Genomic DNA, 26,700 nt, shown 5'->3' with positions numbered 1-26,700 from the left:
TGTCATACTAGCTTGGTACCAATGGATTCTTTAGATTTTTTTTTTTACTGCTTTCAGTCACCAATCTGCCCCAATAATTAGGCTTTCAATCCGCACCATTTAAAAACCTGCAATGTGTAACATAGAATCTGCCATATGTTTGTCTGTTTTTCTAGGCATAGAAATGCTGTATGGACCTACCTTTTGAATCTTTACACAAAGGTTTAAACGTTACAAAGATTTCTTGAGTCTCATCAAGAACCCACTTTTGAAGAACAATAATCTATTCTTGTCTTTACATTTTGGCTGCCAGCATGGCCATTTAAAGATGGCATTTAGCATTTAAGTGACTGTGAAAATGCTGTGTCCCTGCCAAGTGAGTGATACAAGCTGAGGCTGCAGCTCACTATTGTACTGGAAAATAATTTCATGTTAAAATAGGGCGTGTTAAAAGGCAACATTTAAGGGTACAAAAATGCTGTTTTCTCTACTGTAGACACCCAATTCAGAACCTGGGATTTGGTAAAGCACAGGTTGAATAAACGTAGTCATAGGAATTGGGAGAGAAAGAGAAATGCGTTTTTCCTCAGCGAGAATATTTGGCTGCATTTCCCCGATGCATGACTAAATAATATCTCCTTTCCAAGTAACAGAGAAGTAATCAGGTGCTCCCTCAGCATCTGGCAGAATGATGAATTTCCTCATCGGATCCTTCACTGAGGTGTTAATGTATTTAACAAATTGCATTCTATTCAGAAACTGATACAAAGGGGTGGCAGCTGCAGTTGTTATTTGTCTTTGCACTACTTTTAATGCAACCCTGTCAAAAGAAAGAAAAATATGCCACAGGAATTTTTTTGTGTAGACATTTTTAAATTCATAGGATAATTCCTATATTAATGTCCCTACAGTGTGTGCAGGTCTTAAATAATGTCTCCTGTCTCCTACAGCTAGTATTGGAAAAGACACAGTGACAAAAAGCGAGGTGTGCTGACCCTGAAATGTATTCCATCTGAATAAATGAAAAATACTATAATCATAATCACATAAAAATACATAGAGGGAGAATATCCATGGTCTCACATTGGGCTTGGAAATTCCAGTGTCAGGGAGGGTCGAATGAAAGGCGCTACTGAGTTATGGAAACTGTAGGATCCTATGGTTTTGGACGAAAAGTCAGGATATCTTGGCCTCCGTTACACTGATTTTAACCATCCAAGTCCCCCAACTTTATGGAAGTACACTACTAAATCACTGCATTGACCCTTTAAACAATATCCAACCCTTGTGGGAGGTACTGTCCATAAACACCAAGAGGAAGGTCTGTCGCAATAACCACAATATTGGGCTATTGACAAGCCAACCGCAGGGGATGGCAAGCAACTGCTATGTTAACAATTTTTCTTTTTTGAATTCTTTGCAATGGGTGTGCCGCGTATTTACGGTGTGCTACAAACGGCAGCAGCGTGACAAGACACCAAGCGTCTATTCTGTCCTGACCGCTGCACGTTTGGTGTTTTTTTTCTGGTCGCCGAGATTTGAAAAATGTTCAACTTATGGTAAAACGCTGCGCTCGTCCCTCTCACTATCAATCAATCACAATGGAGGATGTGTGGGACAAATACCACAAAGACCAACCGTCACATCCTAAATGTACCAATTGCTGAACAACAACAACAACAACAATGGAGGCGTAATTAATACACATACGGTGCCTTCATATGAAACTTGTGAGCTTATGTTTACAACATGGGAAGTCGTGTACACAGTATGCTTGGCGTTTAAGTGGTTAAGTCGTGAGAACACCGCTGCTAAGCAACGGGAATATTAACGTTACTGTCGGCGTCTAGAAGCCACAGAGGCTAGCAATTTAGCAAGCTACTGGGTAACATAATGCAGGAAATGCAAAGGCATAATGACAGAGGAAAATGTTCCCTCATCTTTTTCCTCAGACATATTATAAAATTACGAAAAATGACAAAATATTAACTTATTATGTGCGGAAAATGAACTTCCATCATGGTCTCTGCCATTTCTGACAACGTCAACAAACATGTACTAACAGTAAGTAAAAGAAAAAGTGTGTATTACAGTAGGAAACCTCAGTACACACCCATGTAATGTTTGAGTACAAGGAGTGGATCAAGTCCTGTCCTGTGCGGGGACAGACAACATATACAATGTTCATCTGTGTGCTGTAACTGTGATTACTTACTATCAATATGTGTGACAGTAGCAAAGACATAATGAACAACACCGAAATAGATGGCATTATGCATTCAATCTGTAAGCATGCTCTTGGTTTTGCAATTAAGACATCTAGTTTCTCTAAAACACCATCACAGGGACCGACTGCAACCCCTCTTCCAAGATGCCTTTGCACATTTTGCACATATTCACAAATGACAGGATCTTAACAGAGCAGCTTAGAAAAGGGGAGGAGAGACAAGTGAATCAACTATGAGAGTGGGTGGTGTGACTGTGCGTTGAGGGGACAGAGCCAGAGATGTGTTGAGAATGTGGGGAAGACACCAAGTGGAGGAGAAACCTCCAAGAAAAATGCAAAGAGAGAAAGAGAGAGATTTGGGAGATCTAAAATAATAGTGACATTGTCTCTAGACAGCACTCATTGTGTTCTCTATTCAGGGAGCTCAGTGCTGAGGGGACATGGCTGAAATACAACTTCAGAATACATTTGACAGCGGGAGAAGAGATGAGGCGGTGGATTTACAGTGCCACACAGTATCAGCGTAATATTCAGCTCCTGTCATCACAAATCACAGCGTGCTGCGCGCTTGATAAAGCCTCCAACTTGTTTGCAGGGGAGAGATATTTTCTGTTTATTTAAAAGGGAGAGGTAAGAAAGATAAAGGCCATTTGATTTAAAAGCCCAGATCAAATCTTGTGCTACAAACACCCAAAACCTGAGTATGAGATCAAGTGCCAAATGATTTGTGGGCCATCGGAGCAAAGACGCCGACGCTCTGAGTTTGAGTTTGCTTCAACAGCTATTTGACCTGAGATTTATCCACATGAACTGCTGGTGCATTTATGCTGCACACTAAACAAAATAGTGGCCAGAAAAACCACCCGCACACAGCTTAACATCCTTTATGACAACAGGCTCTTGTTTTTGCCTCATTGAAGTTGTGTGTGAAGGTATATACAGTCACGTACTAATGGTTATTTTCATTATCAATTAGTGTGATTGTTTTCTTGATTGATTAATCATTTGGTTTATAAAATATACTTAACAAAAAGATGTCTTGCTTTCTCATATTAACAGTAGGGCTGTGTATTGGCAAGAATCTGGCAATATGATACATATCATGTCTACCGGGGTAACGATTCAATATATTGCGATATATCGCGATACTACAAGCAAGGTGATATATTGTGAATTTTTATAAATCAAATTTTAGAAAAACTGTCACAGTATAAAGAACACATCAGAAATACACATTTGTACTGCATGCAAATAACTGCATGGACTCGTAGGTACCCACAGCACCCATTTTCAACCACATATCTTGAGATCAGAGGTCAAGGGACCCCTTTGAAAATGGCCATAAAACTGAGCATGCTACAACCTCTGAAAGACAGAATAGCTGCCGGTGATATTATGTTTTGGAGAATCCATACAGTATCACAAAACATAATATCATGATACTAATGTATATCAATATTTTCTTCCACCCCGAATTAACAGTGCAAACTCTAAAGATATTCAGTTTACAATTATATAAAAATGGGAAAAGCAGTTCTCATTGGAGAAGCGGGAACCAGAGAATAGCTGGAGATTTTGATTGATAAATGACTTAAGCGATTACTCAATTATCAGATTTGTTGTGGATTACTTTTCAGTGTAATGGACTCATCCATTGATATAATTGTTTAATTTCTAGTCGTTTCCCTATACTGCATTGGCCTCAATAAGAAGTATCCTTCCAAATTCAAATGTCATACAGCAAAACGCATATAATTTGCTCACAAAATATGTGTTTGTTCGTAATTTGTTCAGCATTATTTGTACTGGGAAGACTATGAGCGATAGTTCACTAAATGTCACCGTTGTCTTGCTCTTTGCCTCTTTGTTGTGTCTGTCTGGTATGAAGAACTTTGATTGCATTAATATGCCAATGCTTTGTGGAAAAAAATGAATGTCACAGTCTGGACAGTAAACAGAGCCGAACTACAGTGCGACACCGTTCTGTTTCATCGACTGAACCCTGATGAAGTTGCTGAGGGAAAAAAACAAACCAGGGATAAGACCGAGGAGAGTTATATTCTTTGAAGACATGAATAAGTAACTAAAACAAATCTGTCTGCCGGAAATGAGCGGTCCATATTAATCAACTAAATGACTGCGTATGAGTTGCCCTTTAAAATCCCAGCTGTCCCTGGGGAAGTGCTGGCTGTTAATATTTAATACGCACACGTGTAGTGTCACAAATCAATCTGTCCTGCAAATTAGTTCAAATTAATTCAATTGGTGGTCAAAAAGCCATCTGATTAACATGAAGTGCTGACATCGGTACTGTGGAGATTTATAGTGCGGTTGACGTTGTCACGGTGGCTTCTCTTGTGTAACATGATGGCGTTTTCATTTTTCTGTCCAAACTGCACACAATGTCAAACCCATTTTTCCACGTTTTTGTGCCACCTTAAATGTAAACGATAGTGGAAAGTCACGCCGTGGTTTGTTAAGGTTAATGTGGCACAGGATCTATTAGTCCTAAAGGGTCGTTTTGTTCCGGCTTTGCCTTGGTAAGCATCCGACTGGGCCGGGTGTTAAACAGATATTTCTAGCTGGCGTCAAGGTGGCAGCGCATCATAAATATGTATGTACCTGAGGCGCTCATGGAAAGCAATAAGACATCATCATCACAGAGATCACCCCGCTGTCACTCCCCTCTGCAGGGCCCATTAATAAACACTGACAATCAGAGACCTTGACCTGCCCCTGCCACCCTGGAGGGGTGAGGGAGCGGAGCGGCCCTATTTCCCCAACGGCCCCATACATTCCTTCCAGGGGTTTAGCTTACTGCTCTTTTTTACATGTTGATGAAAAGGCTGGGCCTCATTTTCTCTGATGTCCATAATCAATATGTCACAGGAATATATTTTGATAATCATCATTACTTAAAATCTATACTGGCAGCCAGGTAGAAGTGAACTGAAGGATTATCAACAAGCCCGTGTTAAGGTCTTCCTCGTGACAGACATTTCAACTCGACATAGCAGGAAAAGCACAGGTGTAACATAATGAATTTGAAAATGTCCACAGTGAAAGGTCCATTAGGGGACTTGATAGACCAGATTAGATTGTAGAGCACAGTATAGGTGTTCAGCTGAGATGATGAAGAAATAAATTTGCAATAAGCCACTATTTCAGTTTCCAAAATCCTATCTTTGTCCATGCTCTTACAGTTTCAGATTGATTAATTTGCTAAAAGACCATAAAACGGTGTCCTCTTACTGTCTAACCACCAAAATCCAGACGAAAGACCCTCTGAGTTGATCAAAATGTTGAAATGCTCATCTGAATGGTCCAGTTATTACGTGCACTCAAAGTATTTAAGCTTTTCAAGAAGTAGTGTTGTGATTTTGCCCTGGATAATGCCTCTCAGGCAAAACACAAGCTGTCCTATCTTCTGGGGGAGGTTGTTAGGGCTGTATGCAAGGAAGGCTGCAGACACCACTCAGGGATAAAAAAAAAAGTCCAGCAGTGTAAGTATTTTTTTCAAATTTAAATGTGCTTTATAGAGCCCGACAGATATGATAACATTTTTCAGCCGGCCACCGTCAGCCCAACAACCGCAGATTTACGATATATTTGCGCAGACGTGTGTGTAGGCCGTAGTTTCAGCTGGGAGATCAGCTGTTCTAGTGGTGGAGCATCATAAAACACACTTCATTCAAACTCGACAGAAACTAGGGATGCACCGATCCGACTTTTTCAGTCTCGATACCGATACCTGGGCTTTGCGTATCAGCCCATACCGAGTACCGATCCGATACCAGTGTTTAATTAATAAGCTGTATGCCTCACTGTGTGGAAGTGACTGGGATCGTATGGAAACATCAGACTCGACTTAAACATTGTATTCCTAACTTTGTAAAACAAAATGTGACCAATAAATACATAGATATAAAATTATTTAATTGTTATTTATCGTTAAATAATAAATCGTACACCAGCAACTTGGTAAAAAAATCTTCAAAATTAACACAGGAATTAAAATTACGTTATATACTGTGTATAGATTATAAACATAAAATTGAATTGAATGGATTGGCCCCATTGTCACTGATATCCGATCCAGCTATTGGAGTCAGTATCGGCCCGATATCCAATCCTGTATCGGTATCGGTGCATTTCTAACAGAAACAAAATAAAACTCACTAAAATCGTCTTAGTTATACTTTCCAACAATCACCAACTCTGGTTTGGTCGAAATAAATCCTTATTTCACAGAGTTAGATGTGAAAATATTCGGACTCTGTACGCTGTTCCCCCCTCCCGCTGTCTCGCTTTCTGCAGCAGCAGCTCATTTGATTAAACTAGCAAAAAAAACAACCAGCGACGTACTCAGCCAATCGCTGATGTATTCGTCCAACCACCCAACCCTAATACATATATACATATATGTATATATGTATTAGGGTTGGGTGGTTGGACGAATACATCAGCGATTGGCTGAGTACGTCGCTGGTTGTTTTTTATATATATATATATATATATATATACACACACACACATATATATCTCAATATACATTTTTTTTTTACTCCTTAATATCGGTATCGGTCGGGCTCCAGGGCTTTATCAAAAGTGATTTTGCTATGTGCTTAAGGTGAGAAAAATGACAGAAATTAACTTAATGCCTGAATTTCAGAGCAAAACTCCACTGTGCATTTCCACTCACTCAAGGACAGCAAGTGTCTATCCGTGTTTAAGCAAATAGCCTTTAAGGCGAGACAGGGAGGATTTTGCCTCCAGGTATCAGAGGCATTGCTGAATGAACAGGAGACCTGTCACACCGGAGCTGCTCTCCTCTGCCTGTCTGAGAGGATTAACCTTTGTTTATCCCGGTACCTCCACTCAAAGGGCTTCCTTCCACAGCCAGCCGGGCGCCTCAGAGCACGAGAGGCTCCGCCATCCTCTCTCCTCAGGCCTCCACCCACCTCACATCCTCTCTGTGAGGTGATGTAATTCATTATTACTATTACAAGTATTATTAATTTGATTAAAAGTAGATTAAGACTGGATTGTAAATGTTATAAGCACTATGTAATGTATATTCTTTAGAGTGTGCAACTAATTAATTTAAATTCTTTGTAGAACTGTACCACAGATATTGATGGACTACTGAATGGACCTACAGGGAACAGGCCTAAGGGATCAGGGAGCCCCTGTTTGAAGTGACTGTTAACATTTAATTGGGAAGTAAATCAAACACTACAACGAGATGCAAAATGTTCACAAAAACCCCACTGAGACTAGCAAAACGAATAAAAAATTACTATAAAGAGACACAAAGCGACCACAAAAAGACAAAAACGAGTACAAAGAGACACTTGTCTTTTTCAGTTTAGTCTTCTTTCTATGTAGTTTTACATATCGGTGCCCAGGAGGCCCCTCACAATCTATTCAAGAATACAGATATGGTATTTTATCAGTATAATTAATTTGTGTTTCAGTAATGTTATACATGACACAATAATATAGGAAAGCACATGCAATATAGAGCCATCGCGCTGAGAATATCAAACAGTAAATCATTATTGTAATACCACCGCATATTTGCTCATTTAATTTCAAAGTGTGTTGCAACCGCGATGGAGACCTCCACTCAAATGATGAAAACATGTGAAATAAATGAAAATAAATAAACATAGTTCGGTGTGAAAGCATGGAGTGAGTATTAATCCACTGACAAGAAATGCATTAAATATACAAACCTACAATTTCATACTTTGCACCATGAATGTATGCCAATTAAGAGCACAGTATGTCATTGCTGCCCGTAGACTGTATATAAGAAGTGGACATAGCCACCGTGACATCACCCATTGGTTTGTGGACTGCGGTTTTAAAGCCTCGAGTTCGGCATTTTGGCCTTCGCCTTCTTGTTTTTTTGCAACCAGAAGGCACACGAGAGAGAGGAGCTAAATACAACCGAACGCTGGTGGAACGCTAGTTTTTGCACTACTTTGTACTAAATATTCATAAAGAAAAAATAAAAATAATGGATGAAGTCATGGAGACACGTTAAAGAAACAATCAGATGGTTCTCCATTTCTGAGGTCCATCTTACTACTTTATGCTTCGCGTGCATGCATTAGCCGCGGCCTCCATGACAGCTTGGTTCCCAATTGGCTATCGTTCTTTCCCACGTGACCCCGTCATCGGCTGTCCTCTGGGTTCCCCACACATAACATGATATCCGATCGTAAATATTGAACATGTTTAATATTTGTGATTTGAGATCGGTGCAGCTAGGACGGACTTCTGAGCAGATCGGGGGATGTAAAAAGAACTCTTAACATACGTCACACCACAGGATTATCTGGTAAAATAATCTTTAGAACCATCAAAAAATCAAGGCTTGGCTGACGATTGTCGGGGGGGGGGGAATCGGGGCCCAATACAACTCAATAAAATAGCTTACAAATGTATTCATGTTATGTTTAGTCACGTTTATTCATGTCATGTTATTTCATAACGTTACCGTACTCATTATTGGTGGGTGGCATGAGTCACTTGTCATAGTAGCACATCATAGTAAGCTGGATCGATATTGAAATATCTTATCAATAAATCCCTGGATTACTGTGTTGCAAAATGGCATGTGGTTTATGAATATATGTTGTATTACTGTTACTGAGTATAACTCTGTGACATTGTATGATTTACACCTACCCTCGGGCATGTGTAGTTGTCGTGCCATCTGATGTTTCCCGCATTTCCCCGGAAGTTAGATGAACTAGAATGGGTAAAGGGGATATGACCCCATTGAAACACACAAACATTACATTTGGGATAATGTAAGTCTACAACTCGACAAAATATATAACATAGGTATACTCGTTTTTAGACATTATGATGGTAAAACATTATAACATATTATACCTTTGAACCATTAGAAGCTGTGTAAAAAAATACTGATCAAATGAAAACGCACTTTGAAGATATGAGTCTGAGGAATTCTTTATAATAAATTAACTGGCAATATACATGAGGAGACAATTCCACTGAGGAAGCACATGTCTTTTAGCTTCACTCCACTTTCTCTCCTATTAAGCTCTGATTTATGGCTTCATAACCATAATTGCTGAAGGGCAGCTGCTCCACTGCATGATTCAACTGAGTTACCGGGGTGTCAACTGCATCACCTGCTGTTCTGCTTGGAACTAGACATCACAGGTAGCAGACTTCTGATAAATAACACCATGAGCATCCTGGCTGAAGTCAAGGAAACCACAGATAGAAATGACTTGAACTGAAGGCAAGAATCACCAGAACGTCTTCCTTCATTTCATGTCATTCATCAAATATGAACCCTGGACCCCCTGCATAAAGCTTGTGATTTACAGAGAGAAATTAATGAGATTACTGGATGCGTCCTAATAGGAGGAGCCGGATACAGGAGATGGCTGCCTGTTGTGTGCTGTCATTTTTATTACAGATGTACATTTAGGCATATCTAATGAGACCTTTGTGATGAAGTTTGCATTACCTTGCAAACTGCTGGCATCCCAACAGCTCCACTGCCTTAAAATGGTTTCCTTGTTTTGCATTTCAAATGCAATCATGGATAATTCTGCCACAATTTATTTGAGTGACAGCATGGCGGTGGAGTAATGACTGCAAAAAAGCAGTTAATCATGTCGTGACTTCATATTCCAAAGATACAATCCAGAAATCCTCAATGTGGAGGTGTAAATTGTGTCTTTCTGGGCTGTTTAACCATTGTGCATCCCTTTAAAAGAGTTGCTCTGATGTCCGTAGATGACCAAAATGTCAGAGTAAAAAAACTGGCATACAATTATATGTATATAAATATTATTTTCCACTGTCACTATGTTAAATCTTTTAACAAACTTTAGTCCTCATCACAAACACCAAATATTCATTCATTTTCAGAATTTTAATTCTTTAAATTACCTTTTGTTTACATAATGCCACTGTTGTCGCAGTCTGGGATATATCAATGTTTAGCAACAACATTTATTTTGAAACACTGCAGTGCTCCATAATACAGCAGCAATAACCCTTGTGGAAACCTGGAAAATAGCATGTATTTACCCCAACAGGACAAACATGAGAAAATGGTTCAATCTGGTGGAAAATAGTGAAAACTGCCCAAAAAAACAGCCTGATAATAGAATTGGCTACAGCGCATTATAGAGTTAGGAGCTGAGGTTGAACTTCCAAAATTTGAAAAATGAAACCCTTGCACCCAAGCCAAAATCGCCTTGACCTTTGACCACCAAAATCCGTACGGACGGACAGATAATCCAAAAACATAATGCCTCTGGTCACGGCTGTTGCCGGCACAGAGGCATAAAAACAACATAGTTAAATTTTAACAAGTGAAATGAAAAATGACACCAAAAAATCTCTGTTTTACATGCAACACATACTAGTTTCTAAATTTACGTCCCAAAGCATTTTGCAGATCACAAATTTCATACCTGGCATATAAAATCTTGGTGAGTGAAGCTTTATGGAGGTAAAACCAAAGCGTCGTTGCTGTACCTCTCTGGGTTCCTCAGACATGTTGTTATGAAACCTCTCATGGAGTCATTGCTCACAGCTGACCTTCACGTGAGAGCTGGATACACCATGTGCTGTACCTCTCTGCCATGGCATTTTACATTCAACTGTTTGTGCATTACAGCACAGTACCAAACGGAATACGTTCTTTCCTCAAAGAAAAATATAGATTAATCTTTTATTTTCATTTCTCAGAATGTGGCAGTACCTCAACATGTTGTGACATCACAAGGGGTCATGTAGTAGAGGGGTGCTTCATTCCCATACAGGATCAGCAGCCACATCACAAAATGACCACCATTGCACACACAACGGGCCGATTTCCTACCCACTTCCCATATTCCCATATTTTGTCACACCCCTAATAGGCTTAGGTTGCCGCTTCTGAAAGATGCTGATACGAAAACATGGTTATGAAAAGTTACGACAGTTCCTGTTTCCGCCGGAGAGTTCACTCCGTCACAGAGTGGGAAGGTGTAGGGGCTGGATCGGAATTGGGCCTACATCTCCCAGAATGCCTCACCACTCACACAGGTGTAGCTGGTTAAGCCACCTAATTGAAGCAGGGCTTAAGAGCTTCAAAAACGCAGTATAGGAGCAGGGGGGACTGAGAGCACACGGCTGGAAGGAGCTGAGCAAATAGACTTTGAAAGACCACCTTTATTCAGGACTGTTCAAGTGGAAGAAAACACCTTAAAAGGGGAAAACTGACATTTGCTGAGAACCTTTTTCTCCTCCGGGGAAAAATAAATATCATTTTTGTTTGTCAGTGTGCACATAATCTCCTGGCGAAGCTTAAAGAGATCAGCGATGGAACCAAAAAAAGCAAAAGTTTTAGGAATGAAATGGTCAATGTGGCAGTCTATTTATTCTGCTATAAAAGCAACATCCATTTCTGCTTAAATGCCACAATCACACAAACTATCTCTTGTCAAATTGAAGGAGTGAAAACAAGATTTGAAGAGTAAACACATAAACAGAAGTGATCAAATGTACTTATTAAGCAGGGACACGTGGTTATCCCCCCGGTGATATCGCAATACGTAACAATGTCAGATTTTCTCTTCCACTAAATAAGATTTCGATTTCTCAAGTCCACATTTCATTGGGTAATGGCAGTAATATAACGGCAGCGGTGATTCTAACTGGGTCACAGATGACAAAGAGCTCCATGTGATTTTTCTGTCCGACGGAGGGAAAAAAAATGAGTCTCAGTCTGCAATGTAGGCTAATACATCTCATGTATTGACTCCTGGACATCGGAGCCTCGTGTTTAAACAATAATTGATTTGTTTCCTCACTGTGTTTCTGGAGTTATTGATTTTAACACATCAGCAGCTGCTATTGTATGGTGCTAATCGGTTTTGGGGGGTGGGGGTGTGTTGTCATTATGAGTGGAAAGAAAATGGAGAAAGACAAGCTGTGTGATACTGAGGAAATCCACGATTTGAACAATGTCACTCTACAAATAGTTTATTCCTGAAATGATGGTGCCACATTAAATCTTTTTTTTTTCCTTTTTTGTAGACAGTAGCAAATCTTAGAGAAGGAAATTACATAAACTAGTCCGTAGAAGTCGTGGATGTTATTAGTTTTTTTTTATGTTTTTATTTTCTTCATATCACGTAGTAATTGCTATAGGAAAAATAATTATGTTGTGACCTTGATACAAGCTGCTCTGCTGTGATATACAGAGACTCTATGTTGTGTAGTTTTGTGTGACGTTTTGTTTTTGTGTTATGTTCATGCATATAGTAATACAGTGTTTCATGATTAAGATTAAGATACAGGGTTCATTGTACTTCTTAACGATTGAATGAAAAAGATTTATGACACTAGAAAATGATTTATTCCTCCTTCAGTATAACCATTTATAGTTTTTACTAGGGCTGTCAATCAATTAAAATATTTAATCAGGATTAATAGCATGATTATCCATAGTTAATCACAATTAATTGCACAATTTGTATCTGTTCAAAATGTACCTTAAAGGGAGTTTTGTCAAGTATTTAATACTCTTATCAACATGGGAGTGGGCAAATATGCTGCTTTATGCAAATGTATGTATATATTTATTATTTGAAATCAATTAACAACACAAAATAATGACAAATATTGTCCAGAAACCCTCACAGGTACTGTTTTTAGCATAAAAAGATATGCTCAAATCATAACATGGCAAACTCAAGCCCAACAGGCAACAGCAGCTGTGAGTATGTCAGTGTGCTGGCTTGACTGTAAAGGGGAGACTCGTGGGTACCCATAGAACCCATTTTCATTCACATATCTTGAGGTCAGAGGTCAAGGGACCCTTTTGAAGTTTGGAGCGTTATTTAGCCTCTTTCCCGACAAGCTAGTACCAATGGATTCCTTAGGTTTTCTAGTTTCATATGATGCCAGTATCTTCACTCTAGCTTTAAAACTGAACCCGCTAAAACCTAGAAATTGCTTTAAGTGTCGTTAAAACAAATTTGCATTAACGCGTTATTACCGCGTTAACTTTGACAGCCCTAGTTTTTACATACACAATAGATTTGAGTGAAAATGCAAAAAAATTGAATAATTTTAATAAAAAAGCAGCTCCATATCCAAATAAAACTGCAAATAAAATGTTATAAATAATGTAAAACAAGGATGGCCTCTTTAAAATAGAGCAAATGTTTGAACTTCACCACGCTCTAATTAATCGAGGCCACAAAACACATTTTTGGCGTATAGGGTAGGGAAAGCAGTCGTGCAGACTAATGACAGTTCACATTGTTAATGTATGCAACTTACGTGTGCTGTTCGGCATTCAATGGATTTAAACTAAAACCTTTACGAGGCAAACCTACAAGATTGAATTGATCTTGCAACTTTCAGTTTACACAATACATATTAACCCCCCTTGTTATTACACCTTCACTGTATACTGCAAACTAAATGTTGACTACAACAGGCACACAGCCAAACTATCAGTCACTATCATAATGTTTACACTTATTACAGTGTTTTATGTCTCATTTTGCGCTATAGACAAGGCTAGCTGTTGACTACCTACACTATCAATTCAAAAGGGAATATTACACATAGGGACATTACAGGGACTTTTTGATCAGTTGATGCTGCAATGGACTGTCATAACTAATGGAAAGCATCTGCCAATTGGGAGAGTGGTTGTCCTTTAACTCGCAAATTTGGTGGTTCGATCCCCAGCTCCTACTCTCTGCATGTTGAAGTGTCCTTGAGCGAGGGCGCTCTACAGCAGCCAACTGCTCCTATGGGTTAAATGCAGAGGTCAAAATGTCATATATACAGTATATCTGTATGTACTGTATATGACAAGTCTAATAAAAGTTTTAAAGTTGAAGTATGTGTTGATGCTTACAAGAAGATGTATCTGTATTTTATGTACGCTCATCCCCTGTAGGCTTGAAAGATGCCTGTAAACAGTTTCTAGATTTATTTGCAGTCGGATCAAGTTACATTTTTTCATGGCAGAAAATATTATAAAGCCGCAATGGAAACTTCTCAAACCACAAGATCTGTATGCTCAGTATGTTGTCATACTTCTATTAAAATGAGACTAAATACACTGCTTTGTCACAGCCAGCTATTGATCTTGCCACATGCCCACAACCTCATGATCCCTACATGGGTTAAAAAACGTTCTAACCTAGCTCACTTACTGGCATGGCATTCATTCCACGTAAAGAAAAAGGTTTGTATGCTTCCTACTTCTGTGCCCAACATTGTCTCATTATCATGAGATTATCATCTTATTATTCTAGGAGAAACAGGGGAGTCTTGAGCACTAGCAGGCCTGCTAACTAGCTACATCTTTGGAGAGTTGAGGAATAATTCAGGTAAACAATAATCTATTCAATTTGTTTAACGTTATCCTTATCGTAGGAAATTACCCTAATAAATAATAATAATAACTAATGCTGACTCCAGCTGTATAAACATGACACTGGGTGTGATTACATGTTTACTATTTGCTATTTAAGAATGCCACAGCGTGAGTAAATAGAGCATCCCCACCACGCACACACCCATTAGACAAAAGGAATTTCACATACTTGAAAGCAAGTGCCATTTAATTTGAAGTTCAGTTTTTAAATATCAATTCTTGAATTTAAAAAGTGCCTTGTGTGTCACCGACTATAAAATAAACACTAGAAGTCTGCCTCTGTCAGAATTTATTGCACACTGGAGGAGCTTTTCTTCCTGCTTTTGCCAGTACTTTGTTCTTTTGTTTAAATTGGAGCATTTTCCACAGAGATCTGCCCTTCGCGGAGTTGAGCTGTGAAAACATACGCTGATTATCAAACAGCATCGCAGTGCGAAAGATGAACCGGCTTCTCCCAGGTTAACCTCCTGAAACCCTGCAGTCTCAAGTGTGAGCCCATCACTCAGTGCTTAATTGCCCGGAGAATGTTTCACCCATTTAGAGCGCATGTATTGAGTTGATGCGGAAATGTTTTTAGATTTATTTTATAAAAAGAAAAATAAGCCAATCAAAAAACAGACAACCACAAAAAGAATATTTAGGAAGAAGGTGAATTTACGCATTTTAAGTGCCAAGTGCAGAAGATGAAAACCGTGAAGTGATAGGAGCTAACAGGGACTGAAATTCTCAGAGATTGTGCCCTCAAAAGAAGGAATCAAGTGCCTGTGCAAGCAGCTATATACACTTCCTTAGTGCACCCTAATTACTTGGTGTTTATATTCTGGTGAGGATTCCTTCAACATTTTAACAACAATAAAATCAGATTTGGTCAGAGCTCCAGAGTTTAATAGCATGGTGGTTTATTTTCAAAAAAGGAAGGCAAGGAAAAAATCTGCTTTTAATGAGCAGCGCAACAGTTTGACAAGCTCTATGATCACTGCTTCACTGATTGATATGCAAAGTCGGGCCATGTAGGCCATGTATTGTGCAACTTGGTGGCAGCCAGTTAGTCATTGAGGTTTGAAAGAGGAGGCACACTGATTCCTTTGGTCGGGAATCACAGTGTTTTATTGTAAGCAGAGGGGGGGTTCTCCAGAATCTCCACGATTTTTAAATTGTGCTTCAAGCAACTCAGAAAGATGGACAGTGCAGATAGTGGGAAATAGAGAAGCTACAGTTTGTGTATTTTCTTCCCTTATCTGGTGCAAAAGCAGACTTTTCACAAGTTTATACTGCTAAAACTAAATAAAACATTTTTATTAAATGTGTAAACACTTAAAAATATTTATATCTTTATTCTATGTTATAGGCATATACTGTGTATAAGAAGTAGATATAGTCAACATAATGTCACCCATTGGTTTGTGGACTACCGTTTTGAAGCCTCGAGTTCAAAATTTTGTCTGTCGCCATCTTTTTTGCAACCAGAAGTGACACGAGAGGGTGGAGCTAAGTACAACCGAATGCTGAATAAGACATTTTTCTAATAAAGGGCGACATTTGTGGTCATTTACACTCGATTTACACTTGATTACAACCTATTAACTTTTAGGCTGTAAAATAGAGTGACACAATTACTAAACGTAAAACACTGAACTAGAGATAGACTCAAAACTATTCGTTTTTGGGAACTGCAGAGTGGGTAAATACAGACACCGACATACAGAGAGCATATTAAACAGCATGAAAACAACATGAAAAGCTTATACCCACACGTTTACACAGAAAAGTGTGCAAATGTTGGCATGATGTACATGTTAGTGTATGTAAATGTTTTTCATTCATTCATTAACTCCATGTTTTGACTGACCACCAGGAGCTGCTATCATAAATCCAGATTAGCAGTTTGGCCAGCTATCTGTGAGTTTAAGGCCTCGATCACATTTCAGTACGCTTGAGTCATCATCAGACAAAATTATTGTATTCACAATGACTTGACAAGCAATAATGGGCACAGAGCAATTAACAGTTCATTTATAGCAGGACCATTTGTCCAATCTGGTGTCAAATCGGGAGGAGATTTGATCATATTTAGACTGAATGACAGTTGTTTTGCTATATTTGTTTCATTGCCGACAGGATTGATGATTAGCGATTACACTCTCTTCAATCACTGCAACTCAGGACAACATGGGACGACTCTGTGAATATTGAATCTTTTTAGACTTATCAGGATTAAATAAATACATTAAGAGTATGCCCACTGGTTTTTATTAGAGAAAATGACCACTGACTTTTAATTAGCTCCCAGTAGGCTTGTCGCGGAGGTCAGTGTTACCGGTGTTAGACGGCGTTTTCAGACAAACACGACTACATTACTTGCCCACCGACCCCATCGCCGTTTTGCTTTTAAAGCAAAAGCCTCAGGTGTTGAGTTGTGTTGTATGGAGACAGTTGGGTTGAGAAGAAGTTGGTAGAAAATGTAGAATAGTGGGTTGGTTTTCCTCTTACCACAAGGCCTCTATACAGTATTCATTTTTAGCAGGTGTACTGTTTGCAGCTGTGACAAACCCCAAATAAACAGATAAAAAACACTTCAGAGTATTTCATCATATTATACTGCTACAGACAGACAGTCTGAGCAGACATAACTGCTCTGGATGATGGGAATAAAATGTGACTGTCCCTGAGCTGTATTTTTCTGAAATCATACACAGCTATTCTGACTTTGAGAGCACAGTACATGTTTTTCTTTGGGCTGCTCCCAGTGGCATGTTTCCATCGCCTTGGCTGTGATTGCTGCGTTCCCCAGCAGCTGGGGATTGTAATGTGCTTATTTTGTGAAGACCAGATGCACAAGAATTCTGGAGAGTGTAGGAACAGTCAACAACAACCAAGGACGTCACTGACTGGAGTGGACCAAAAAGGACATGCATCTTGTGTTGACAAAACGCATCAAAAGGAACTGCAAAAAAATATTTTTTTTAACTTAAATTCATGGGCAAGCGGTCAGGTCAACAATTGAACATAGAGAACAAGCAGGACACATTTTCTGCACAGCAAACTTCTGGTAAAATTGCTCCAACAAATAGGAGTATAATCTGGCTTTTTATCTATCACCAACATCTTTTCCTTCTGTTGTCTTCTAAGTGCTGGCAATTTTACAGCCTGTTTTTGTGCTATTCACATGGTCACAGCTTAAGGTTGTACTAATGCATTCTGATGCAAGGATATTACACGAAAATATGAGAGTGCTGATGGGGGGAAAAAGGAGATGTATTTGGCCTTCCCTCTGACAAACAGTTCCCTCCAAATACAAATTATTTCAACACAATTATATTACAATACTTTAAACTGGGGAGCAAGACCACTTTAGGTAGACCCTGGGAGGTTTTTCATTATTTTATTACTTATTTTTCAAGAAAAGCTTTATAATAGTTTCAAACATTATGCATTGAGGATTCATGTTCAATGACACACGAGGGAAAACATGTAAATATTCCAAGAAAGCCTTTGCAATGCAGTGGAATTATTAACAACGATAACTGGACATAGAAATACATGATTGGCAAACAGCAACTATAAGTAGAAAAAACACCACTTCACTGACCTCATGTGGTTTAAAGTTTCTGTAAAAAAAAGTGTGCACCTCAGATCCCACCCAGAAGACACCTCACAGTGAAAACAAAGTTACTTTGTGGACTAGAAAGCTTTAATTCTTTTATTCCTACTTTTTAACTCTCTTTTTGTTGATGAGCAGGGATGCTCCAGTCACGGTTGTTAGTGCTGATAAGGATTTAATGTGATCAATAAGAACCACTTGGTTATCTAAACAGTGATCAGCAACATTTTCTCAGAAAAAGGCCTGGGTTAGCAGACCCTGTAGAAGCCATCACTTTGCCTCATGTCTAAACTTTATGGGTGTTATTTTCGAAAGTGGACTTGCTTCTACAAAATGCTAATATGGTGCTTTGTTACCCATTTTAAATCTTGAAGGTCTAGATAATGTTTCTGTTTAGAAACTCTCTTTCAACCAACACATTATCCAAAAGGCATTGATGAAAACGGTATCAGCGTTAAGATCTTTATGCACAACGGATGTTTTCAAATCGATTTTTTCATCTGATCAACAGTCCAAAAGTCCCAAGATTATCCACTACACATTATAAAACCTCTAAAGTGTGTCCAAAAAAACAAAAAAAAAGATAATTTCAGCACGAGAGAACTGATCAAATCCTTCAAATGTATGTTCCTAAACATTCATAGAAAGAAGGTGGAGCTTGTAACCAGCTATAGTAAAACACCAGCATGCAGAGAAGCCGAGGTCCAACACTATAACACCCTCTTTCTGAACGGGGAGCCACTGTGCTCCCAGAAAGCATCTCCAGATTTTTCAACATGAATAAAGTATTAATCACAATCAGTGCACAAGTATTTTTTTAAAATACTTGAGTATTTAAATGCTTAACCAATTTGTGCCCGCAACTGAAATTTTTAATTTCCTTTGGTAAAAATGTTCTCTGGGCTTGCCTTAGCATAAATGTGAAGACATTCTCAAGATCGGTCAAACGGTTTGGCTATAAAGTGGGTTTTCTTATCATACTATATAGTATTTGGGCACATGGGACTACTGTTTCTGCAATGGACTCCATTATATTTTAGGAGAATGTGTGCCCAAACATGTGGTCAAATGCAAGATATGATATGATAAAATGGCTGTATCTCAGAAACTGCAATAAGCACAATCAAGTGATTGGTATCTTTGAACTCATGAGGAGTTGAATATCAGAGATATGCACACATATGCAGTGTAAAAAAAATCATATTGAAAACTTTGAATAAACACAATGTAAAGCATTTTCCAAATTTTTCGAAAATTGATTTTGACTATTAATACAAGTGCGATTTTTTATGTGATCTAAAAATGTGAAAGTTTTACTGTTGGACACTTTCCCAAAGTATGTCCATACCAAATTTCAAGTCTTTTGACCAATCAGAACAAATGTTGTGGCATTATTTCCATATCATACTAAATATAGTCTTTGGATGAATGGGTTAAAAAGAAACAGATGTGAAAACAGGAGAGAATTTACCCTTGCTTCGTTGTGTACTGCACCTATCATAGATCATACTGTAGTGTAACACTAGTGCACTTTCAAATTGGTTATGTGTAGGTGATCCAAGGTGGAGAAAAAGACTGTCTGTACCAATCTTTAAGAAACACGAGTAAGAAGAATGGCCTCAGGATAGCCTGCCAGCACCACTGGAATTTGGTGAAAGTGTGCAAAGGGCCGCTGCAGTTGTATTGCTTTTTATTGATCCTCTTATCTTAAATTACAGTTAAGATGAAGTTAGGCAAATTGTTGTTGGCTGAAGTGTGAGAATATAAAATACCTTTCACTGAATCAAGGCTGGGCACATGTGGCTGAGATATCTGCCAGGATCTAATCGTTTCCTCTGCGTCATGGCTTCAAAGTATTATGTCGTATAACAGAGACTAAAATGGTATAGCGTCCAAATGACTATGTTCTGTGGGTGAAGAGCTGTGATGCTAGATGCTTTACTAAAGCGTGCCAGCTACAGCGAGCTATAGCTACTCAGAGGAGTTTTAAGCTGTGAAAAGTCCCGTAGCAGTAAGTGCCCACTTCTGCCAAGTGATTAACTGCCAAGCTGAAACAACTGCTGCCGTTAGGGATCACTATTTACTGGGGCCGCTTGCTCTCTATTTTCATTTTAATATTTAGGTATCCTATGCTGTTTAATTCCACTTCTTTTTGCGACACATGCTCTATTGTGCCTATTTTTTATTATTACTGTATTCAGCCAATTATGTAACCTTCTACTGTGTTATAATTGGTTCCTTAGAAATGCCTTACAATTTCCCCCTTAAACTTTTATGTTGCCAACGTCACATAAAAGTGGAGCTGGATATGTGGATCTTTTTCAGCAAACAATAATAATTGCAAAGGTTGCATTGAGTCCGGGTCTGCAACACGCTTCTAGCATGGTATTTGATCAAATGGGACGAATATGTTTACAAGGTTCTTTTAATTCACCTGACAGTGGATATTTATTTTTCTAGGGCTGTCAATTGATTCAAATATTTAATCACAAAATTAATCATCTGTTAAAAATGTACCTTAAAAGGGAGATTTATCAAGTATTTAATACTCTTATTAACATGGGAGTGGGCAAATATGCTTGCTTTATGCAAATGTATGGATATATTTATTATTGGAAATCAATTAACAAGACAAAACTATGACAAATATTGTCCAGAAACCCTCACAGGTACTGCATTTAGCATAAAAAGAATATGCTCAAATCATAACATGGTAATCTCAAGCCCAAGAGGCAACAACAGCTGTCCTTCTCGGCTATGACATGGTTGGTACTGATGGATTTCTTAGGTTTTTCTAGTTTCATATGATACCAGTATCTTCACTCTAGTTTTAAAACTGAGCCCGCTACAACTTAAAAATTGTACGTCGCATTAATGCGTTAAAGAATTAGTGGCGTTAAAACTAATTTGCGTTATCGCTTCAACTTTGACAGCCTTATTATTTTTACAATTATTTTGACAAAAACTACAAACAAGCTTTAACCACATTATTCTAGATTGAGCTGGGAATGAGTCGTGGTCTTAAACGTGCAAAAGCACAACATGTGCGTTGATGGATTGTGCAGTTGCTATTTTCTGGACAGGATTAAAATCACTGACCAGCGCATGCAATATTGAAATCACCGGACCTCACCAAGAGAAATAAATCCCATCCGGACGGGACTACAATCTAAAAATAGCTGCTAAAAATTAACACCACTGTCATGTCAACACCAACTGCTGGTCAGAATGGAAATGGTAAGGAAGCGAGGAGGGACGTGCCAGTCCAAGTTGTAATGAGTGAGCATATGTCCGTACATGCATCGCTGCTCATGATGCGATCAGTGAAATTAAACTTGGAGTCGATAGACATGATCAAATTGTCCCTAATCTGACAGGCTCATTCATCACCCAATGGCAGATTCCTTCCTGTCAGTGCCAGCATCTCAACCTGTTCTGCTGAGCTGCACTGATTGAAATATGAAAAGTATTGTTCAGTGGAGGTACTGAGACTTTTCAACGAGCTCAGAATAAAACTTAATTTTAAAAAGCCTCTTAATATTTAGTGATTCAGTGATGATTATAAAAGGATAGGACACACATAAACACTGTACACAGATTAATTGTTTCTGTTGTCGATTGTGACTGTAGAAGCACTGACAACGACACAATACACAATTCATACACTGTTTTTTAATTGACTTATATTATTGATTACTTTATCTCGTTTATTCGGGCAGATGGAGCGCAGGCCAATCTGGCACTCCTACTTGCCGGGGTCTTGTCCTCCACAGTCTGTTATAATCATTAAAAGCAGAATATGTATTAGGGAAGCTAAAGTGTAAAAGAGCTTTAAATTACTGCACAGCCGTGCTGATAATTTCTTTACCACTCATAGAAAATGAGATTGTCTGCCGCCGTCGTGCATTCAGCTTGTGCCGTGGAGATTAATTCCTGACTCGAACCAGGTGATGCACAGCTCCAAATAAACAATAGTTATCAAATAATTTACTTACACCCCTTATATCCTAATTAGGCATGTTTACTTTGGCAATAATCATTTTCAATTTCACGCCATTTTAACTTGGAGTTAATTAAAACAAGGTTGTTCATTAGCATGGTTCCAGACCCCTTCCCTAGCCGCTGCACCTGCACCATAATGCAATGCAAATAGGTAGCAGGGGGAAGTGAAGTGCTTCACACATTTCCTTCAAGGAAGTCTCAAATGAAATGGCCAGAAAAGGAAAAGAGAAAAACAAACAACAAATATTCTCACAGATGGCAAACGAACTGTTGAAAAATGCTCATTATTAAGTGGTCGTATTTATAAAGAAACACACGTGGACAATAATGTGGCTTTACCACGAGTTTCTTTTTCTCTGTTAAAAGAAACATGCCAATTTCATCCGCATTAGAGCATAAAAATGTTAATTAGCGTATTTACAAAGCCCGTACGTCACCACTGCTCCACGTTATAACCACATCATGCAGATGACAGGCACAGGAACAATCAGGTGCTTATCAACATTTTAAATGAAATGCTCTCCAGAGGGCTGTGTTGGTCCAATGAAAAATAACCCAATTAAAAGAGGCTTGACAAATGACCTTTGTGAAGGTAAAAATAATGAGCAGAATAGCGCCCGGTAAACAGTTGTACTGAGAAACACTAAACACAAAGGTTCCATGACTTGGGGCAGCACTCATGTTAGTTCTGCTCTCGAATGACAAGCCGAGATACGAGCTCGCTGCAATACACATCGTCTAGGCTGTTTTTGTTTCTAATCACAGCCAGCACAGAACCAAACACATTCAAAAGGAACTGAAAGCATTTCTGAGGGCGCTTTCACAAGACATTTAGTCCGTTTTAATCAACCTGTGGTGCGGTTCATTTGGGCAATTTCTAACGTTATTGTACTCTGGTGTGGACTAAAACAACCGAGACCACATGCAAGAGGTGGTCTCGGACTGTTTCCAAGCGAACCAAAACGCAGGCTGTCGATGAGCGGGAGAGGACGGACCTGGACTTCTGCAGGACTCCGATGTTGCTTGACATCTGGGCCAAAGAGAACATACAGAATATGCTAAATAAAGTCCACAAAAGTAGTGACATTTATAAAATCATTCGAGATAAACTAGAGGAGAAGGGATTCATGCAAACAGTTGATCAGTGTCGAGTCAAAATGAAAAAACTTTGTACCTTCGTACACGCCCTTCAGCAAATTATCGTCTTATTTGGTCTGCTTTAATTTGTGCACTGTGAAACCGAGCCAGATTAAATAGAAAACGAACCAAAAATATGAATTTCACTCTGATTCGGACTAACCATACGGACTATGGCTTGTGAAAGCGCCCAAAATTAATAATTATTTCAGTTATAGATTTCTTAAAACTCCTTAAAATCCCTAGGTTTCTGTATAGTAGCAAAAAAAAACCTGAAATGATCCAGAGCCATACTTTGTGCAAAACAGATTTGCCAGTATAAAGCCTTTATTCATAACAGCGACAGTTACTGTGACGCAACCCAGGCTATTAGTTTCATCTGTCAAAAATTCAAAAGACAAAATACACCGCTCACTTCAGAAAACCCCCCACAATCCCAAGACACGTTTTAGAACCATGAACTGCCTTATTCTATTCACACAAAGCCACTCCTACACAATTACGTGAAGACTTTTCTGCCCTTTATTGTTGATAAAGTTGCCGTGCATCAGAGCCTGAATTATACCCTCCCAGTTTTCCTCTATCAAGCAGCGGGGTATATCAGAATTAATTAGCTTGTGGGCTTTTCATCTCGTACAGTATGTGTGTATGCTTAATTTGACTAAAATGTGATTTTAGTGCCGCTGTGGAGTCTAGATTCACTGCAGGTTTATTTATTGTAATCCAATCCCATTTGAAATAGGCCCTAATGAACTGTCTCCCCTCCCACGACCGAGATAAAATGTGTTTTGGTGCAGCTACAGAGAGCATTATGACAGGGCCAAGTGTACTCTACAAAACGTATTTCAGGTATAGCACATATTCTGTTACGCGGTAGCATTAATGCTCACTTTCATATCGTCGTGGCTGTACAGTATGTGGCCCGCTCCATGGCGTGGTTGTTCACAGCAAAGGTTATGCTCCGGTTGGCATGATGACAGCATTGTGATCTGTTTGTTCTGTATGTAGCAGCCGTGTGCGGTGTCAGTGTCTTCATTAAGCGAGCGAAGGAACCTTACTTCCCTCAAAGGCAAGTCTTGTTCACAGTGTGAGGAGTGGGGGTGGGGGACCTCTGGTGTTTCACAACCCATGGCTTCACAGCCCATGCTCTCTGATTGATGTTTTTATAAGTAAGACCTTGCACTGCTTTCCCCCTGGGCCGTGCCTATGCTTCCTGGTATCAATCACATATCATTTCCATTCTTGTGCCGTCGCCTGACAGAAATACTGTAAAGGTGATCTATGTGTGTGTGTGTTAAGTAATTATTAAGTGTCCAGCTCCACTAATAAATCATTCACATCACACCGACAGCCCTCTTTCTAACCTCTCTCCTTTTGCCCCATTCCCCCACTTGCCTCTTTGCATTTTCTCTCTCTCTGCTTTCTCAAACATCATCAAAGCTGCAAAGTATAGTATGCTTCATTTCTCTTTCTCTGGAGTACAGTTGGTTTCCAAGGGACTTTTACTTGCTGTGCAGCAGCCTGAGTGAGGGAGGGAGGACGTGCCGACCGGACATGTTAGGAGGCCTTGGACTGCCATGGCGTTAATGAGATGGCTGCCATCAATCAAGGGCTGTGGGAGATGACTGTAAATAAGGCTGTGATCATGGGAGGTGAGTGATGACAAGCGGGGTTTCTGGCCCAGTGTACTCCCTCACGTTTGACTTATGTTAAAATGTCATGTCAAAGTGACAGAGGTCAAAGGTCGGGGCAAAGCTGGGACCGATAATGTCCTCACACACAGCAGCATCCCCCATCAGCCCAGCAGCTCTGGAGACAACCAAGAGATGTTGAACAAGTTGTACAGAAAGAGGAAAAGTAGAGTGACGATGTAGTCATACAGTATGTGAGCTGTGGTCATCAGACATGTGAAGTTTCTTAAATAATTTAGCCTAAATTGCTGCATACCAGCTATAGCACCCACCCATCTTTTGAGTATCATACCGCTTTCATTTCTGTATATATCTAGTTACCATCTTGATGCATGCTGCTATAAAATTTGGGGATCTTTTGTTTCCTCTTTTTCATTTTTTTTATGACCTACGACCTTGTTACCAGCCGCGACCGCGACGCTGGTATTGTTTTCACCTTGTGAGTCTGTGAGTGAGTCGTCATGGCAAAATGTGGTCCTGGAGACACCTACTGTAGCGGGAACTACCACAGAGGAGGTTTTCAGTACTTAGAGTACTTTTGAGTGCTAGCCAAGTGTTAATATATCCAGATCTTGTCTCTGTGATAGCGTTGCAACTGTGCAAGACGCAGTCACCAAACTTTACAGGTGTGCAGTTGAGATCAAAGTGAAGGTCGAGTTCGAAGATGGGCGTGGTCCGAGCAAGGGGTGGGGACGGCAAAGGAGCCAGTGCCGCCCCACACACACTTTACACCACTGGTCCAATTTGGCGTCACGGAACATTACAGGTGTGCAGCTGAAATTAAAATGAAGGCCGTGTTCAAAGATGAATGTGGTCCGAGCAAGGGCGCCGGAAGTAGGGGTATAGGAATCGGGGGAAAAAGCCATTACCCCCACCCACACACACACACACACTTTCACGCCCGTGGTCCGATGTGGCGTCACGGCTGGTGTGATCCCATCACAGGATGATCTCTAGTTGACAGTTATGATGATGTGAGTGATTCGTGCTCTGACAAAGGGCTGTAAAACCTGGTCAAAATGCTGAACAGTAGGGTAAATCTTTTCTAGGGATCACACATATAGTCTGGTGTTTACCTGTGAAAAGTATTTTTGCCAAATACAGCTCTTTTTTCATAACATGCTATTTTAGTGATCTCAATCTAATCCTGTTATAGCATGCAGGCGGCTCCTGGCTTTTTCCTTCACAGGTGTGTACGTAGAAGCCCAGTGTTATATAAAGCTATTTCTAAAATATTATTTTATTTTATTCAGGTATGAAAACTCCCACTTTCTTTTTTTTTTATTTGTTTTGCTTCTGCTGGGGTTTTTAGTACAGACTTTCATATTTTGTAGACACATATTGCAGTCCTATCTATGTTTTTTTATATATATTTATTGTTAACATTTTTGGAGATGGAGTGGATGAAAAAAAACGTTCTTTTTAGACATACTAATGTCAGAGTAGTTAATATTAAACACTTTTGTTAAAAACGTATTTGACTTTCAGGAAAGGAGAACTGTGACATTTGTAATGGCTTATGTATTTATTCAGTCAGCTGAAAGCCTTGCTGAGGAGAAGTGTAAGGTAGAGCAAAGTCATATGATGTTTCTGTACTGAAATACCTTCTTTTCTT

General features: G+C 39.3%; 1 long non-coding RNA gene across 1 annotated transcript in view; it reads right to left on the bottom strand.

The window, feature by feature from the left end:
- Positions 1 to 2,027: 2,027 nt before the first annotated feature.
- The window catches only part of LOC119500283, a 63,245-nt gene continuing 38,572 nt past the window's right edge, over positions 2,028 to 26,700 (bottom strand). The window contains exon 4 of the long non-coding RNA XR_005209588.1: positions 2,028 to 2,133. This is a non-coding gene — a long non-coding RNA (uncharacterized LOC119500283). The remainder of the gene's footprint in view (positions 2,134 to 26,700) is intronic.

This window comes from Sebastes umbrosus, chromosome 13, assembly GCF_015220745.1.
Source record: "Sebastes umbrosus isolate fSebUmb1 chromosome 13, fSebUmb1.pri, whole genome shotgun sequence".
NCBI classification, from domain to species: domain Eukaryota; kingdom Metazoa; phylum Chordata; class Actinopteri; order Perciformes; family Sebastidae; genus Sebastes; species Sebastes umbrosus.
Note: the sequence above shows the minus strand (reverse complement) of the source record. Positions and strands in the feature narration are given on the sequence as shown.